Source organism: Diceros bicornis, chromosome 32 (assembly GCF_020826845.1).
Source record: "Diceros bicornis minor isolate mBicDic1 chromosome 32, mDicBic1.mat.cur, whole genome shotgun sequence".
Lineage (NCBI taxonomy): Eukaryota > Metazoa > Chordata > Mammalia > Perissodactyla > Rhinocerotidae > Diceros > Diceros bicornis.
Window position 1 is genome coordinate 39,191,726 of NC_080771.1, and position 18,460 is coordinate 39,210,185.

Genomic DNA, 18,460 nt, shown 5'->3' on the forward strand with positions numbered 1-18,460 from the left:
CTGGAGGAATGTGACAGCTGTATGTAGATGTCAGTGTCTGCACACATGGATGCAGATATTACTGGTTTTCACAGTTCCCTTCTCTCCAGATGTACACATGGTTCTTCCCAGATGCCCTTGATGTGTCTGTGGATGTCATAGTAAACACTGACATGTCCTTCTGGGGAGAGAGGAGTGGAGCAGGAGGACAGATACTGATTGGCCCCGTGTATCACAAGGATGTTGAGCATCCAAGGGTAAGTTGTGTGCATCAGTCCCTCTGTCCCTTGCTCATCATCTTTGGCCCCTTGCGGGTGGCCATGATCACAGCAGCTCTCACGGGTAGGAGGTGTCCTTCACCCTCAGCCTCCACTCTCCTTGGGAGCGGTGTTTGAGAGGCACAGCCCTGTGAGGGGGCAGCCAGAGGCTGTGACTGACTTCCAACTTGGAGACGTTAGAGCCGCAAGGAGTTTGAGGGTCAGCTCTTCAGATTCCACTTGCTGTGGGACCCTCAGCTTCTGCTTGCATGCCCCTGAGGTGACCTCCACCCCAGATGGGCCTCCTGAGTTCCTTCTATCCAGCCCTGGGACTCTCTGAGCAGATGAAAAGCTCGCCAGCACCTCCTATGGCTTGTGCAGCTGCCTTTGGCCCCTGCGGCCCTTAGCAAGGGTATCGTCGACTTGGAGATTTTTTCTGAACCCCTCTGTGTGGCCCCCTGTGACCTTTCCCTAGGCCGACCCTGTCATCTGCTGGGCCCAGAGCCAGCCTCCCTGTGTCCTGGCTCTCCCTGAGCTGCATTGGGCCCAAGCTGGAAGTTGGCCAAAGAATGATCTCTCCTGGGGTGGGCACTGTCACCACAGTCCAGGAATCTGCTCCATTGCCCTGAGCCTAAGCATTTCCTCCCCTCCTGAGGGGCAGGGCTGGATGTGGAGACCAGACAAGGGGGCCCAGCAAGGTTCCAGGCAGTGATGGACGTGGGCAGGAGACAGGCTGGTGGCCCAGAGCAGGCCTGGGAAGATGCAGCATCAGGGAGGGCTTCCCGAGGAGGCATCACTGGAGTCGAGTCTTGAAGGGTAAGTAGGAGTACACAGGGTGGATGGGGTGAAGGAAGGGCCTTCCAGGCCAAAGAACAGCACTCAGGAGCCACAGGTAACTTGCCCTGGAACTAGATTGAGAGCAGAGAGGGGAGACGATGATAAGGAAGGAGAAGTGCTGGAGCAGCCTGCTGGCGGCCCTTGAAGGCCTGAGCCCCGAGGACAGTGAGGAGGTGCTGAAGTAAGTGGGGAGAGGAGGCCTGAAGCACGTCTTAGGGGAGCAGGGACAGCAAATGGGTTCATCACAGTCCCTTGCTCTGCCCAGGAGTGGCTTCGGAGTGCACCTTGTTGAGCACTTGGGGGCTCTCTTGGCTCTGCAGCCAAGCATGTCATGACTGATGGGTGATGTCTGCTGTGGCAGTGTGTGGCAGCAGGTGCCCTGTGTCTCTTGCTCATCCCTCTGGGCCAGAGCCAGCTCCACACTTGTCCAGCCTCCTGCCTCCTCCAGATCCAGCCCTAAAGAGGTACAGCCTTTTAGATACAGGATACAACCTTCCTTAGAGAGGGAGTACAAACAATACCCTAGTTGGCCTAAATTCAGCCACCAATTAAGAAAGCCTTCAGGTTCAACTATATACTTAATTTCAATCACAGAAACTAACTCCTAATCTAATACTGCATTAATCTATTAATTCATAAAAGTACTACTATTACTATGAGGAACAAGAATTATTTCTCCTTGCATAATCTTAGAACACATAATCACCGAAAGTTAACAATAAAATAAATTCAACCCAATAATTATTTGTTATATTAATGGTTAACCCAACACAAGTAGGCATTCAAGGAAAGCTTTAAAAAGTAAAAGAAACTCGGCAAACACAGCCCACATCTGTTTACCTAAAGCATCTCCTCTGGCATTTCTGGTGTTACAGGCACTGCTTGCCCAGTGACATGGTGTAAAGGCCACAGTGACTGGACCCTGCAAAGGCAGCATCATCATTTGTTGTCTAAATGAGAACTTGTTTGAGCGGCCACTCGAGGGTTTTACTCTCTCTTACTTTTAATCAGTGAAATTGACCTTTCCCTGAAGAGGTGGGAATGACAAAATAAGATGAGAAGACCCGATGGAGCTTCAATTAATTAAAAAAAAAAAACAAAGGTAAGCCAAATCAAGGGATAACAAAATTTAAATTGACTAACAATTTTTTGGGGGTGATCTCAGAGAAGAAAATAACCTCTGAGTGATTAAAATCTAGACCAGCTAGTCAAAATATTTTATCCTTTATTGATTCAAAATGTTGATCAACAGAACAAGTTACCCTCAGGATAACAACACAATCCTATTCTAGAGTCCATATCCACAATAGGGTGTATGACCGCGATGTTGGATCAGGAAATCCCAGTGGTGTAGCCGCTATTAATGGCTCATTTGTTGAACAATTCAAGCCCTACATGATCTGAGTTCAGACCAGAGTAATCCAGTCAATTTCTGTCTATTCCATATTTCTCCCAATGTGAAAGGGCAAGAGAAACAAGGCATACTTTACAAAGGCACATTCAAACTAATGGATGATATAATCTTAATCTAATATATATGTGTATATAGCCCTGCCTATGAAAGGGGTTTGTTAGGGTGGCTGATTAATTGCATAAAACGTAAGCCTTTATAGCCAGAGGTTCAATTTTTCTCCCTAACAGCCTGTTCATAATCAATCTTCTTTTATTAATTGTCCCCAATCTACTTTCCATAGCATTCCTTACACTAATTGAATGAAAAGTATTAGGTTATATATGAATCTGTAAAGGACCACACATCATTGGCCCCATGATCTGTGGAGACACCAGTATTTATATCAGTGTCACAAGGCCATCAGCTGGAGTTCACACTGGAAAACGTACCCGGGAAGACACCCTACGAAGGACCAACTAGCACACAACTGGACAAGTCATTTTTACTTTAGTCAATGACCTAGTATTTACAATGGTAGGATAAGGATGCAGGATTCTCAAGTGTTCATGGAAATGCTGAAAGCACAATTCAGAAACAAGGAATAATCGACTAGGTAAACCAACTACAATAGATTTATAATTGCTTACATGTACGCAGTAAGAGCTTTTCCTGAACAATTAAGTATTCATGTATTTGTCTTCATGAAAACATGAAACTTTATGTTGAATAAAAATGGGCCATTTTCCTGTATTAGTACATGACTACTCATCACTTAGCCAATTTCTATAGTTATTGGAGTTATAAACATAATTACAAATGTATGTATCCATCAGAAAATAACTATGAATGAATCTAGAAATTGTAGGGCAAAAAATAATGTTTTCAATATTATGTATTAGGATATGTATATACATAACAAGGATGAAAGAGAACTTTGATTAGAGCACATTAAAATGTAATCTAATCTTTTTTTTTCTTTCTCCCTTTTCTCCCCAAAGCCCCAGTAGATAGTTGTACGTCATACTTGCACATCCCTCTATTTACTGTATGTGGAACGCTGCCTCAGCATGGCCAGACAAGCGGTGCATCAGTGCGCACCTGGGATCCAAACCCGGGCTGACAGCAGCGGAGTGCGTGCACTTAACCGCTAAGCCATGGGGCTGGCCCCCTAATCTAATCTTAAAAGAGTTAAAAGGGTGTCAATCCTGGGAGACTGGGGATAGGCAGTAAAATTTCACAGAATTCTGAGACTGGAAATGGGCCATTCCCTACTTTCATTCTTTTATTGTTGTTGCCAAGGGAATTTGGCCACCAAGAACAGAGAGATGGAGGGGAAAGAGGACATGGAAGGATATTGCAGACATGAGAAGGGTTCCATTTTCACGACAACTTAGAGCAGCCAGGTGTCCATATTCTAGGTCATGTAACCACAAAGAATTTCCCCTGGGAGACGCCTTCTGTAGCTCTTCCCTCCAAATTTCCACTCATTGTTCCTGGTGAGATCATCCTAAATGAGAACAGGCTGGGAGAAACACAGAGCTGCTGGAGAAAAGCCTGTCTTGTAAATTGACCCTGCGCTGGAGCTGGCTGTGCAGAGGGCAGGAGCTGCACGATGGATACCAGCCCCACTTCAGTCCAGGGACTTTCCTGTATTGCCCAAAGCACTGGCTGTAACACTGAGGCTCACTGAAGGCTAATGGGATGAGATGTGAGACTAAGGTGTCGATAAAGCACTCGATGCAACATGTTTTCGTATGTATCAATATGTGCATAACTACAGAGAAGGGCCCTAACGTCTTTATGATCCTTAAGGGAAATTTGACTCACGCTCAATCAGGAACCATTGGCAATAATGTGTCGTGTAGAAGAAGGAACGTCAATCTAAATGAACTTATCCACACACTCAGTGTCCTAGTCAGTATGGGATGCTGTAACAAAAAAGTACCCATAGCCTGGGTACTTTAAATTTTTGCTGAATCAGATTCCCCATGAGGTAACATCCATGCCAGTATTCCTCTATTTTGTATGTGGGTCACCCCCACAACGTGGCTGCTGATGCTGGTATAGGTCTGTGTCCAGGAACTGAACCCAGGCCACCGAAGAGGAGCTCACTGAAGTTAACCAGTAGGCTGTGGGGCAGTTCCCTAGACTGAGCACTTTTGGGGTTTGTTTTTTTTGTGTGAGGAAGATCAGCCCTGAGCTAAGATCTGATGCCAATCCTCCTCTTTTTTACTAAGGAAGATTGGCACTGGGCTAAAATCTGTGCCCATTTTCCTCTACTTTTTATATGGGATTCCACCACAGCATGACTTGACAAGCAGTGCATCAGTGTGCATCCAGGATCTGAACCTGTGAACCCTCTGGCCGCCAAAGTGGAGCATGCCCACTTAGCCACTGAGCCACTGGGCCCTCCCTAGACTGGGCACTTTTAACAACAGAAGTGCATTCCTCACAGTTCTGAAGACTGGGATGTTCAAGATCTGGCTTCCAGTTGATTTATTTTTGGTGAGAGCTCTCTTCCTGTTTTGCAGAAGGACAGCTTCTTGCTCTACCCTCATCTGGCAGAGAGAGCTCTGGCCCTCCATCTCCTTGTAAGGGCACTAATCCCATCATGGGGGCATCACACTCATGGCCTCATCTAAGCTAATTAACTCACAAAGGCCCCACTTCCAAATACCATCACGTCAGGGATTAGGATTTTAACATATGAAATTGGGTTACATAGACATTCAGTCCGTAGCATTCATTAAACCAACAATTAACAAATATTTATAGAAGTCATACAGCCCAAACTGAAGAATGTTCTGGAGATCATGTGGCAAATGATACAATGTCCTTCCCTTCACAGAGTCTTCTAGTGGAGGCAATAAAAATTAACATCCAAACAAATTTTGTGATATTAAAAAGCTAACATAGATCATTTATGACAGATTATACTTACAATTGTTTTCTGGTAAGACAGGTCTGATTACCAGAGTCCAGATTAAGCAAATTCCCCCCGGGTGAGGGCATGTCTGACAATCTCACCTAAAAAGGCTCTTCTCTTTTTAAAATTTCATTTCATCTAGTCCTGTTTGGTTCCACATCCCTTTGGTGTTTTCAAACACACAATATTTATTAAATCAATGTTTAATTGTTGCTCTGCCTTTACCACATCTGACTGGAAGCAGAAGTTACTGGACTTGGCTGGAACCAAATTTCATTTCATTTTTCCTCCTCTTTCTGCTCAGATTGTCTTCTCTCACTGTTGAAATAGCAAATGCCTTAGTGGAGAAGCCGCGTGGAGCTGGTGCTCACAATCTTGTGCTCCCCTCGTCTCAGAGATGGTAGACCCCCAAGTCCTGTCTGCACAGGATGTTCTCTGACCCTTCACACAGCTGTTCTGTGTGCTTTGGCCAGCTTTTATAGCTGCCTAAGGAAAGCTACTCAATAAAAGTGGAACCTGCAGTTATTTTACCCTGAAATGTTTTAAACCAATGAATATTTGTCATTTTTCAATGAGTATTCCTATAATTTTATAAGAAACATTTAAATAGGAATTTTAACAGCAATAATGGCTGTTCTTTGGCCAGAATTCCATGTCACTCATTGTCTGGAATTATACCTAAGCTTTGATGAACTCTCCTCAGTGCCTTTTAAAATATCACTGTTCCTTACATTTCAATATCTTGTGATGGGTTTGTATCAGTCACCTCCTTTGTACCATTTCAGACCCTCTTGGCTCCTCATACCCTTGAGTCATATGTCATTTAGGAACCAGCTTTGCAGGTGTCACATTTGCTTTATGCAAGTGCCTCCTGTCTGCTCCCCCCATGTTCTCCCTCTTCCCTCTGCCTCTCCCTCTCGCCCCGGGGTGTCCATGTTGATGCTGAGGTGTGAAAAAACCCCTGATCAAGCCCACACGTGCACGGTCACGTTCCTGGTTGTGTGGATGTGTGTGTGTTCAGCAATTCTGTATGGTCACAGGGTGCACGGCTATTATGGCATCTATGTGAAGGTGTGTTTTGTTGATGTCTGTGTGTGTTTAGAGAGTTCAAGTCACTGTGAGCTCTGAGACAGTGAGTGGTCTGCATGTGTGTGTTTGTGTGTATGTTCTGAGTATCAGTGTGCATTATCAGGTGTAGTTTACAGTCTGAATGCTGCTGGTCATTTGCAAGTAGTGTATATGTGTTTTCAGCATTTCCAAGTGTTCAGAGGATGTTTTCCATTGTGGGAATGTTGTTAGAGATTAGCATGGGCACCAACACTGTTTGCCTGTTACTAGTTCAACACTCTACACCCCTGAAGAAACACTGAGTCCAGACAGACACAGGCCCCATCAGGCCCACAAAGATCCTACTGAGCTGTTTTCCTTACCATCACAAAAACATGAATGGGTACCCAAGGACCACTTGATATTTGAGGAATTCCTCTAGCATGAAAGATGGAGCAAGAAACACATACACTGAAGTGAGGGACTGAAGGAGCAGCAAGGAAATCCAGAGATCATAGTGAAACTTCAATTGCATATCTTACTAGATATGATTTGAAGATAGTAACATCTTCAAAACAATTAGAGATGGTCCAGTCCTATGGCCTAGTGGTTAAGTTCAAAGATCTCCACTTCAGCAGGCCAGGTGCAGTTCCTGGGCGTGGACCTACACCATTCATTAGTGGCCAGGCTGTGGCGGCAACCCACATACAAAATAGAGGAAGGCTGGCACAGATGTTAGCTCAGGGTGAATCTTCCTCAGCAAAGAAAAAGAAAAAGAAGATAAAACATCCATTAAGTTTATATATATATATTGATGTTACCGCACAATATTGGGGTTCTCTTGCCCAATGCACATTAAAAAAGCCAATTATTCTGGCGTCAGCTTTTGGGAAAAGAATTGTAGCTTTATATTGTGAGATTGATCTGCAAGGCAACAGGGCACATGTGTCTGTCTCAGATCTGTCTCCCCAATCCAGGGCTTGGGACACAATTTATGGGATGAAGGGCAGGGTGGTCTGATGTGTGGAGGTAGATGATTGGAAGTAAGGAGAAGTGAGGTAACTGATTTTTCTTTTTTTACAATGTATTAAGATTTATTATAAAGCAGTTTAATCAAATATTAAGATATTGGCTTAGGGGTAAATGTATTTTTATGTTTGTTTTTTGTTTTTTTTTTTAATTTTTTGTTTATTGCAGTAACATTGGTTTGTAACATTGCATATATTTCAGGTGTACATCATTATACTTCTATGTGTGCATAGACTACATCATGTTCACCACCCAAATACTAATTACAAACCATCGCCACATACATGTGCCTAATCATCCCTTTCATCCTCCTCCCTACCCTCTTCCCCTCTAGTAACCACAAATCTAATCTCTGTCTCTATGTATTTGTTTGTTGTTATTATCTACTACTTAATGAGGGAGATCATACGGTATTTCACCTTTTCCCTCTGACTTATTTCACTTTGCATAATACCCTCAATGTCCATCCATGTTGTCACAAATGGCTGGATTTCATCGTTTCTTATGGCTGAGTAGTATTCCATTTTGTATATATACCACATCTTCTTTATCCATTTGTCCCTTAGTGGGCACTTAGGTTGCTTCCAAGTTTTGGATATTGTGAATAACGCTGCAGTGAACACAGGGGTGCATGTATCTTTACGCATTCGTGTTTTCAAGTTCTTTGGATAAATACCCAGCAGTGGAATAGCTGGATCGTATGGTAGATCTATTCTTAATTTTTTGAGGAATCTCTATACTGTTTGCCATAGTGGCTGCACCAGTTTGCACTCCCATCAGCAGTGTATGAGAGTTCCCTTCTCTCCACATCCTCTCCAACTCTTTTTGTTTCCTGTCTTGTTAATTATAGCCATTCTGATGGGCGTGAGGTGATATCTCATTGTAGTTTTGATTTGCATTTCCCTGATAGTTAATGATGTTGAACATGTTTTCATGTGCCTGTTGGCCATCTGTATATCTTCTTTGGAGAAATGTCTGTTCAGGTCTTTTGCCCATTTTTAAATTGGGTTGTTAGTATTTTTGTTGTTGAGATGCATGAGTTCTTTATATATTTTGGAGATTAACCACTTATCAGATGTATGGTTTGCAAATATCTTCTCCAAATTGTTAGGTTGTCTTTTCATTTTCTGGATTGTTTCCTTTGCTGTGCAAAAATTTTTAGTTTGATGTAGTCCCATTTGTTTATTTTTTCTATTGTTTCTCTTGCCCAGTGAGACATGGTGCTTGAAAATATGTTGCTAAGGCCAATGATGAAGGGCGTACTGCCTATGTTTTCTTCTAGAAGTTTCATAGTTTCAGGTCTTACATTTAAGTCTTTAATCCATTTTGAGTTAATTTTTGTATATGGTGTAAGGTAATGGTCTACTTTCATTTTTTTGCATGTGGCTGTCCAGTTTTCCCAACACCATTTGTTGAAGAGACTTTCTTTTCTCCATTGTATGTTCTTGGGTCCTTTGTCGATGATTAGCTGTCCATAGATGTGTGGGTTTATTTCTGGGCTTTCGATTCTATTCCATTGATCTGTGTGTCTGTTTTTGTGCCAGTACCATGCTGTTTTGGTTACTATAACTTTGTAGTATATTTTGAAATCAGGAAGTGTGATACCAGAAGTGAGGTAACTGATGATCTCGCAACCATAGTCAAGCTTCATGGCTCTTCATCAGATATGTGTTCACAAACTGGCAGTGTTACCATGATCTGAGGATGGAGTTTTTAGCTTCCTGATGTCAAAAAGGTCACTTATCGAGAATTTGCACAGGCCCAGTTGATGGGTTGGTGGTCTCAACGGGCTTGAACTGGATGAGGGGTCTCAGTTCCTGAAAGAAAACTCTTAGCTACTCTGTTGATAAGATCAAGTCAGTTGAACTCGTCCTAGAGGGCACCCGGTTACGTTGGTATATGCCTATATATGCATATGCATGAGATTATCTGTATATGTGTTAACTGTAGAGTATACACAAAGCCAGAGTCTAGTTAAAGTGGTCAGGACAGATTTTAGTCAGTAATATACCACTGCAATAGGGAAGAGGGAACAGGGTGAACTGAACTCAATTTTGTTTGTACAGAGGTGACTGGGCATTTGAAAGGGGGAATGAGGGAGCAAACAGAGGGGTGAGCAGGGGCTCAGTAGAGTCAGGGAGGGAAAAGTTACAGAGTGTTGGTCAGTGCAGTGTGATCTGGCCAGTTATGTCTGCTAGTTGGAAATGATCAAAGTTTCATTTCTCTCCTCTCACAGTGTCTGAGACACAGACACCCTGTCCTCATCTCAAGGAATGGTTCTCAGGACCTTGAGAAATGCACTCCTGAGTTATAGGAGACACATATACAACTCAAAAGGACAGAGAAAAGATTCACAGTTGTAAGCACTTGTGGGTAAATGCTCTAAGAAAGGGATGTCAGGTGCCAATGATCAAGTGTTGGCCAGAACAAACAGAGAATTCCTTTGGCTGCCTTGAGCATTCTCAGGCAGGCATTTTAAGGGGGCAACCGTCAGCCTAGGATGTGGATTTGAGCTGTTAGAAAGTATGTCATTGTTTAAATCTTATAATGTGTGTGGGGGGTGAAATCATTTGTGCTGACAAGTCATAGTTATCATAGGCCAAGATTGAGGCCTAGTCAAGAAGAGGGCTCAAAGGAGCCTTTCTTGAGTTTGGTCAAGTACAGGATCATATGTATAAATAAGATATGTATATTTTTTGAATAATATAAATCATTATATTGAGTAATATAACATATTGAATTAATATAAATATATATTTAATGAATATCTATTGACTGTGTATAAATAACATAAGTATGTGTATATATATTTGAATTTAATATAAATATATATATAATTTAAAGGAATATTCAGACATAATAACAGAAATTTCCAGAATTGATAAAAGATTCCTATTCTAGATTCAGGCAGCTGAATACATCTCAAGCACAATTAAAAAAAAAAAAATCTAGAGTCAGATCCATCCAGGGAAACTAAAGAACACCAAATACAAAGGAAGATATTCAAAGCCCCACAGAGGGACAGAACACTTACGGAGACTTACATTTAGACCCAGGATACATTTCTTAACAATGGAAGGCAAGAGAGAGTTGGATTAAATCTTCAAGGTACAGAGAGAAAATAACTTTCAGTGTATACCCAATCAAACTATAATATCTCAAGAAGTGGGGTGAATTAAAGATATTTTTATGCAAACATTTACTAAGAGTATTACCACCAACAAATGCCCATTAAGGAACATCTAAAGATTGTACTTTAATGGGGCCAGCCGCCCGGTGTAGTGGTTTAAGTTCAGCACGTTGAGCTTCAGAGGCCTGGGTTCCTGGGTTCGGATCCCAGGTGTGGATCTACACCACACATCAGCCATGCCATGGTGGTGACCCACATACAAAATAGAGGAAGACTGGCACAGATGTTAGCCTAGGGCTAATATTCCTCAAGGAAAAAAATTAAAAAGTAAAAAAGAATGTACTTTAAGAAGAAAGAAATTGATAGAAGAAGAAATGCTAAGAGGTAAAAATGGATTGTGAGGATAAAAAAGGGTAAACATCTGAATAAATCATTGAAAGCATGACTTTACCAAACAATAATAATATTGACAATGTATAACTGATGGAGATAGAAACTAATGACAAGGGAACTTCTGTTTTAGAATAGACTAGGACGGGAAAGCACTCTTGGTGCAAAACTGGACAAAGCCAGATAAATTATAGATATATTTTTAGAGCATCAGAGAGCTTCAGAATCAACCAACTAAAATTCCAGAAAGAAGAAAACTCTTTTATGTGAGCAAGGATTTTTACCTTTCTTTCTCCTGCAGGCATTTTCTGAATCTGGGTGCTTGCCCAGGATCTGGCTTGCTCAGTCAGAGCCTTGGCTAAGGAAAAGGGAAACTAGGCAAACTTGTAGTGATTCTGCAGGACTGATGTGGCAGAGGAAACCTGAGGGCTTGCAAACACACAACTGCTCTTCCTTATAGCACCTGTGCTAAGTTTTTGTGCCACACAGAAAACTGGGGAACTAGGCCAAAAGCTTCCACAAAGCAAAGTGAAACCTCCAGAAGTAGTGGAAGTGGCCTAAGTCCAACATACTGCTAGTCTGACCTTCAGGGAATTTGCCATATTGTGAAGCGATGTAAGATAGGAAGCTGGAGAGCTGCGCTGAGATGTCTGAAGGGTGTAGTTGAATTTTCTGTGGGCTCCCAAACCTGAGGAGACAGAGATCTACCAGACTTAGAACCAGACCCCTGTGCGGGGGAGGGGAGCACAGCAAACAGGAACAGGGGAAAGCAGAAGGGCTGGGTTTACTAAAAGTGAGACCCAGCCACAAGTCTGATCAACGGCTGATTGGACTCAGGTGCTCCAACCTCACTCTGTTTCCCAACAAAGGAAGATAATGTCATGTGGAACCGTCTCAGGTTACGTTACACAGACATTCCAAAGACACTGGTGAGAGGATGGAGAAGGCAAGCCACGGGGAGAAGACCTTTGCAAATCGCATATCTGATAGGACTATAAAGAACTCTCAAAACTCGGCAATAAGAAAATCCAAGTTTAAAATGGGCACAGATTTGGACACTTCACCAAAGAAGATACACAGATGGCAAATAAGCACATGAAAAGATGCTCAACGTCTTTAATCGTGAGAAAAATGCACATAAAAACCACATCGAAGTACTGCTACTTACCTATTAGAGTGACTAGAATTAAAGAAGTTGACCATACCAAGTGTTAATGAGGATGGAAAATAACTGGAACACTCCTACACTGCTGGTGGGAACACAAAGTGGTTCAGTCTCTTTGGAAAACAGTTTTATTTATTTATTTATTTTTTGTGAGGAAGATCAGCCGTGAGCTAACATCCATGCTAATCCTCTTCTTTTTTCTGAGGAAGATCATTCACCTGTGTGACTAGGTGCAAGTTTTTGCAATGCTTTGGCAAGAGTGAAAGGACTGACTAGTTGTCCTGCACTGCTGCAGGCCTGGAGTCCTTGTGGTCTCTCGGGCCAGCAGACCTGGTGGGGCTGGTCCAAGTTGTCCTCCCAGAGGCCCGTCACTGCCAGGATGGGATGGGATTCTAGTAACCGGCCTCTTGAATATGTCACTGGACATCCTCAAAGGGATGGAGATGCTTAAACCAGGCTTTGGTTTGGACTGGTTCGCACAGTCACGCTGCTTCCTCTGTGAAGACGTGACTATCATCCTTCTTTTCCTCTTACCCTATAAAAATAAATCATGAAATTTGATCAAATGATAAAGGAAGCCTGCCTTTTTAGGACAATTATCCTGACTGTTTTGTACTTCCACCCTCCCTCTATCCTCTGGGGATAGATCTGACCTGTGTCCTCGGATGCCATCAGGCAGATTTCCATCCAGAACAGAAAGCTCAAGGTCAAAACTCAAGGCTACTCCAGATCATTTCTTTCCCTCCATCCTGTTAACACCCCCTCCTTGTTTGAGTGTGATTCTATTCTCTTCTTGTCCTTGTCACTCTCAACCACACAAGTCCTGGCACTCCCTCGCAGGACAGTGGGTCCCCAGTCTTTTACTAAATCCCAAATCCTACCATTTCTGTATTTTCTGACTACTCATTTGCTTAATCCATTGACCACTCGGTGTTCATAGAAGTTAAATCAACAGTGACATTATCAGCCACCCCCTGTCAGCGACTTACTAACATATCACAGATGTTCACATAATCCAAATGGTTATGTTCAAAAGTAAATAATTCAAAAAACATATTCACCCACCACAAATTCCTGATCTCTAACATTTTTTTAAATTTTATTTATTTATTTTTCCCCCAAAGCCCCAGTAGATAGTTGTATGTCATAGCTGCACATTCTTCTAGTTGCTGTATGCGGGATGTGGCCTCAGCATGGCCGGAGAAGCGGTGTGTCGGTGCGCGCCCAGGATCCGAACCCGGGCCGCCAGCAGCGGAGCGCGCGCACTTAACCGCTAAGCCACGGGGCTGGCCCCTCTAACATTTTTATTCAAACACTCATACAGTAGATACCTGCCCCTCAAGATCAGAAGTAATACCAGATCACCGATCCTCACCTTAATTTCCTCCTACACCTATCAATCCTAGATTCCATGGACTATGATCTCAATAATTTCCTTGGAATAATAAAAAATTCCTTACCACTCATTTATGTTGTAAACCTCCAAACCCAGAAGATCCCAATTATCTGCCATGCCATAGCTACTGCTGGTCTTATAACAAGCTGAAGAAAAAGCATGAAACATGATCTTTTGGTACCAGTGTAAATACAAAACCAAGTGCATCAACTGGGAAACACCCATAATGCCTGGAAATTTTGTTCTCCTTTTTGTGTTGGCTGAATAGGAAAAAGACAAATCAATTTAAAAAATGAGCAAGGGACCAGAATAGACTTTTTCGAATGAAGACATACAAGTGGCCAACAGGTTTATGAAAAGATGTTTGGCATCACTAATCATCAGGGAATGCAAATCAAAACCACAAAGAGCTATCACTTCACATCTGTTAAGATGGCGATTATCAAAAAAACTAAAGATGGCAAATGTTGGTGAGGATGTGGAGAAAGGAACCCTTGCAGGAATTTAAACTAGTACAGCCGTTATGGAAAACAGTATGGAGGTTCCTCCAAAAATTAAAACTAATTTTGACCCAGCATATGACCCAGCAATCCTACTTCTGGTATATACCCACAGGAATTGAAATCAAGGTCTCGAAGAGATACCTGCAATCTAATGTTCATTGCAGCTAATTCACAACAGCCAAGATACGGAAGTAACCTAAATGTCACTAATGGATGAATGGATAAAGAAATGGAATATTAGTCAACCTTGAAAAAAGAAAGAATTCCTGCCATTTTTGACAACATGGATGGACCTAGAAGACATTATTCTAAGTGAAATAAGGCAGACAGAGAAAGGCAAATACTTATATGTGCAATCTAAAATAGTCAAACTCATACAAGCAGACATTAGAATGGTGATTGCCAGGAGCTGGGCGGGGTGAAGAAATGGAGAGCTGATGGTCAAAGGATACAAAGTTTCAGTTATCACGATAGATAAGTTCTGGAGATGTAGGATATGGCATAGTGCCTACAGCTAACAAGACTGTATTGCACACATCACATTTGCTAATAGAGTAGGTATTATGTTAAGAGTTCTCACCACAGAATAAGAAGGATAGTAATAAGTAATAAAGGAGGTGAGAGAAAACTTTGGGAGGTGATGAATATGTTTGTGGCCTTGATGGTGGTGACAGTCTCAAGGGTGTATACTTATGTCCAAATTCATCAAGCTGTGTATGGAAATGTATGACATCATCATTGATTCTTCTGCACCTTGAAATATGCCATGTCCTCATCACGAGAAAAAAATTTGTAACTATGTATGGGGACGGATGTTAACTGGACTTATTGTGGTGATAATTTCAACATATATACAAACATTGAATCTTTATGTTCTACCCCTGAAACTAATTTAATGTTGTATGTCAAATTTACCTCAATAAAAAAAACAACACACAAAACCATTTGAATATTGTAAATGAGTTCAGTGAATCCCTGAAACTGCCCCATTCCCATATGGGAGTTACAGGAAGCAGAGAGGATGAAGTAAGATGGAAGAAAGTTGTACAAAACAGTATTCAAATTAAAATCATTTAAGTTGCTATCAGCTCCTTGTGGCAAAGTTCTGTGAGCACTGATCTTTCGTGTTTTTCCTGGAGAAGCATACGTTCAGATCCAACCCATAATAGTTTCATCATTTGCTCTAATAAGAAAATCTCAACTTAATAAATAAAACCAAAAGCATCTCTTATGTATGAATAAAGTTAGTGAACTTTACAGAAAAAAAGAGCATATTTGCACAATCTCAATAAAGGAAACAGAAGAACAGAATGATGATCAACTCTCATTCAAGCTTATCTTTGAAAGCCAGTAAAACCAGGTTATCTTTTCAAGAATGTGTGTAGAGCTGACAACCTTGGAAGATAGGAATAGTGGCCTCCTCTGGAGCAAAGGACAGGCTTGCTTACTGCCCAGTATAATAAAAATAACAACCCCCGGGCCAAAGGTCAGCAGACTTCCTGCCTGTTATCAAAGATTTGTGTTCCTTAAGCTCTGAGTTCTTGCAACCCTCTGCATGTCACCAGGCCCACTGTGTATCACCCTGTAGGAAGTGGGATTTAGTGAACCGATGCAAATGCTGATACTCTGGCCACTGCTATTGCTGTGCCATCAAGTCCTCTGTCTCTGACCCATGGGTCTCGTGTCTTTTGCCAGCATCTGTAAGACCATGCTAGGCTAACTTATTTGTTTGCAGGTAAGGTAAAATATCAGACCTTTCACAGTTCCTGACAAGCCCTTAAAGTAACTAGTAGTCTTAGGAACAGAGAGCTATCCAGAACATTATGCATGGATGGTCTTCATAAAAGACTTCATAAGTCTCCAAAACTTCAGTAAGTCTCTCTGACCTCTTTTATTTCTATTCCAAGTAGGAAAGGCACAAAGCTATTACAGAACTAGGGCTTGTGCAAGCCACCTGGAGACCTAGTGACCAGAAACTTCCCATGGGGAGCAAAGACAGATGGGCATATTTTCAAAATGGACCCATGTGCCTCCCGATCATCCAAAAGATAGTACATTATCTTAATTTATGATGATTTGATTCATTAAAATCTTGTGATGGGCCAAAGATACACTTGTAAGAGGAATGAGCCACATGGCAGTTGTAAGCAGATTAACACACTTGGTGAATATCAAACTCTGAACTAAATTTAGGGTTCTAATCAATTATAAGGGACAACAAATTTACTTAGGTAGATTAAATGATATTTAATGGTATGCCTGATTATTACTCTGCAATAATGAACAAACAGCTCATGTAGATAACTATAATTGGTCTTACTTTACAATAGTCAAGACTGAGATAAGCTGGAGAGAAGGAAGGGGAGAAATAGATAAAAGTTAGCTGCTCTGAAGCCACTCTCAAGACCCCTGGATCTACATGTAACCCAGGAGATGGAGGCAGATGGCTGTGTGTCTAGATCCTCCTGCACTGTGGTTCTCAGGGGTGTCACTGGGCTGAAGCAGCTTCCTGAATCGTGTTTGCACTTCATGTGTACAATACCCCTGACCATGGGGATGAACCACCATTCAATCATGCCTTACACCCCTCCAAGTAACAATTAGATTTAAAAATCATTGTATCATTACATGATAATTTATTCCTCAAACCTGCAGGATGCCGAGCTATAAGAAAATCAAATTTCAATGGCTGTTTTTCTTTGAAGGACCAAGATGTTCTTTCCCACTTGGAATCCGGATTAGAGGAAAATCCAGCAAATCAATGGAAACAACTTAAGAAATGGACAGAGGAATATTTCATTCACATATACACAGTTTGCACTGTGGCAAAAATAGAGTTATATTTTAAAAAATTAGAATTTTTTGAAATTTTGTAGATATTAAAGACTTTGTTCTGCTTATACTCCCTTAGGTTTACCAAATCAAACTCACTCTTTAGTGGGCATTTCTAGCATTGAGTGCTAATAACAGCAGCTTTTTAAAATTCTTATTTTTCCCAGGTCAAAGACCAAGGGCAGAGGTCTTCCAGAGGTCAAGTCTAATCTATCTATGGATGTGGCAGGCTTAACTATGGATGTTCAAGCCAGACATTGCCAGCAGAACCACATCTCTTCACCCATAGGTGAGTTTTTACTAGTAATCACAGAGACTTGAGGATATCAAAGGAAATTCTTTATTAAGAACCAAAGTTATAGATTCCTACCTTGGGTTCATTACTTTGAATTTTTGACCCAAATCGTATATATCTATTGGACCATATTCAATTCTATGATCTTTAGAAGATGCAGCCTACAGCTGAAGAGAAACAGATACAACACCAATATCTTATCCTCTGTGAAGCCCAACTGAGAGCCCCTGGAGTCAGAAGTTTTCAAGACAAGAAAAAGTCATCCTTCTTCTGAACAGAGAGAGTAGAGGCTAGTCAAACGTTCATCTTTAAATTGTTAACATGACTTGTTAGAATGTGATGGGGCAAGCATAACACCATTTAAGTTTCACGATTTTTCTCCAGAATACTGAGATGGATGACCTTGAAGTCCAGTTTCTCCATAAATGTCTTTATTCAGTGATAAAATTAATTTACCTATAAAATAATTCCCATAAAAATGTTAAAAATATATCATAGTCTCTGACTAAAAGGAAACAAAGCAAATTGAGCAGTTGAATAGCAGTGTAATAAATTCCATACAAGGATCTTACTGCAGCATTATGTATAATAGTGAAACTGGATATAATCCCACCTCTATTGAAGAAGAAATAAACAGATCTTGGTACTCCTGTTCTTTGGAATACCTCTAAAACTTCTAAAAAGCTAAGTCAGAGTGACAAGCACTGATAAGGAGAGACATCTATGATATATGATTTGGGAAACAGCAAATTGCAAAAAGATGTAGTTATGTAATTTATGTTGAAAAAAACTTTATGTGAATTTATAAATTCATAGGAAATGTCCAGAAGGATAAACCCCAACCTCTTAACAATAGTTCCTTCTGAGTAGTGGAGTGAGTTTTCAGGAAAGGGGATGAAAGGGGAAGGTTTCACTTTACTCTACATAGATCTGTGTAATTTGACTTTTTTTACAGTATGTATTTGTTTTGTAATTAGAAAAATGAGTGATGTGATTGTTTGGTGCAGGGCAACAGTATTATGTTCAGCAGTCTCTGTGCTGTATGTTACTGCACAGCACGGACTGTAGGAGAAAGCCCAGAGGAGCAATGAACACAAAGAAGACACGACACCTGCAAAAAGTCAGTGGAGTATTTCTACAAATACTCCAAATACAAATAAACCTTCCAGGTGAGTGACAGTCAGTATCTTCCACTGCTCCAACTCTCACAATAAACCTAGAACCTGCGCAGGGTAAGCCAGAGGACCACACCCCACTAGTCCACTCCCCACCCAGGACCTG

The 18,460-nt window shown here is 41.5% G+C and overlaps 1 long non-coding RNA gene across 2 annotated transcripts in view; it reads left to right on the forward strand.

The window, feature by feature from the left end:
- The window catches only part of LOC131396335 (uncharacterized), a 45,435-nt gene that overhangs the window by 188 nt on the left and 26,787 nt on the right, over positions 1–18,460 (forward strand). The window contains exons 2-4 of one of the 2 annotated variants that reach the window (XR_009216467.1): positions 712–1,052; positions 2,085–2,175; positions 17,052–17,173. This is a non-coding gene — a long non-coding RNA (uncharacterized LOC131396335). The remainder of the gene's footprint in view (positions 1–711; positions 1,053–2,084; positions 2,176–17,051; positions 17,174–18,460) is intronic. The other variant, XR_009216466.1, reaches the window with a different exon arrangement.